At 42.6% G+C, this 1,403-nt stretch overlaps 1 non-coding gene across 1 annotated transcript; it reads right to left on the bottom strand.

The window, feature by feature from the left end:
* Positions 1 to 503: 503 nt before the first annotated feature.
* On the bottom strand, positions 504 to 610 carry LOC127743686 (small nucleolar RNA R71). Its single transcript, XR_008005070.1, has one exon. It is a non-coding gene; the product is annotated as a small nucleolar RNA R71 (small nucleolar RNA).
* Between the last annotated feature and the right edge of the window lie 793 nt (positions 611 to 1,403).

The raw sequence follows: 1,403 nt of genomic DNA, 5'->3' as shown, positions 1-1,403 counted from the left end.
TGAGAGTAAGAGGAAGATGGTTAGTGGCAAGAGTTGTCAAGCAAGGTCCAAAATGGTTGCATGCTCCAAATCAAAGTGCAAGGACTGGTGTAGAGCTCACTTAAATAGGTCTGGAAGGTTGTTTGGATGTCTCTGTGAGGATTCAGATTGCTTGCCACTAGGTGGAAATAATGGTGATCCACAAGAAGACGGACGTAAAAGCAAGATTTGGGACCCTGGAATTCATTCCCACAATCAACTCTCTTAGGGCCTTGTCACTTGCTTCAACTTGCTCAAAGGTATTATACGCCTGTTTTGGGATCCCGTATTGGAATTACAAACATTGGTGGGGATTCCTAGATCAGTACAAGCATAAGCCACCATGACAAGGAGATCACCACATGTGCAACTTAAGAGACAAGGCATCCAAGTGGCTCGAATCCTTTCCAAAGGAGAGTTTAACAAATTGAGAAGATGTGGTGAACAAATTTTTGGCAAGATTGTACCCTCCTCAAAGAATTAACAGGCTGAGAGCTGAGGTGCAGACTTTCAGGCAACAAGATGGTGAGACTCTCTATGAGGTATGGGAGAGGTTCAAGGACTTAACAAGAAGATGCCCACCAGATATGTTCAATGAATTGGTGCAACTTCATATTTTCTATGAAGGTCTTTCCTATGAGTCAAAGAAGGTTATAGATCATTCATCAGGGGGCTCTCTAAATAAGAAGAAAACCATTGAAGAAGCCATAGATGTCATTGAAACAGTAGCTGAGAATGACTACTTCTATGCCTCTGAAAAAAGTAACACTCGAGGAGTAATGGAGCTGAACCACATGGATGCATTGTTAGCTCAAAATAAGATGATCACCAAGCAGCTAGCAGATCTCACCAAGAAGGTGGAGGAAAGCCAAGTTGCAGCAGTCATCATTTCATCACCAACTCAAGAAGGAGTGAATATAGGAGAAGAAGGTGACTGGGAACAAGCCAACTATGTTGGAAACTCACCTAGACAAATCCATGACCCATACTCCAAAATCTACAACTCTGGATGGAGAAATCACCCCAACTTTGGTTGGAGAAATCAACAAGACCAAGGTCAAGACCAGAGACGCCACAACCTCAACTCCAACAACAATGCAACTCACCAACATACCTCATAGAGATCCTATCAACACCCACCTAACCCCAATCCATCATCACTAACGGACGATAGACTTTCAAAAATTGATACTCTACTTGAAGATTTATGTAGAGAAGTCCTAGACAACAAGGTGTTTAAGGAAGAAGTGCGAGCCAATATCAAAAACCAAGGAGAAAACATCAAGAGACTGGAGTCCCAAGTAGGGTATCTATCTCAACAAATTCCCAAACCCACTGATGAATTTCCCAGTGACACGGAGAAGAATCCAAGAGGAGAAACAAAG

The sequence above is a fragment of the Arachis duranensis genome, chromosome 10 (genome assembly GCF_000817695.3).
Source record: "Arachis duranensis cultivar V14167 chromosome 10, aradu.V14167.gnm2.J7QH, whole genome shotgun sequence".
Lineage (NCBI taxonomy): Eukaryota > Viridiplantae > Streptophyta > Magnoliopsida > Fabales > Fabaceae > Arachis > Arachis duranensis.
Note: the sequence above shows the minus strand (reverse complement) of the source record. Positions and strands in the feature narration are given on the sequence as shown.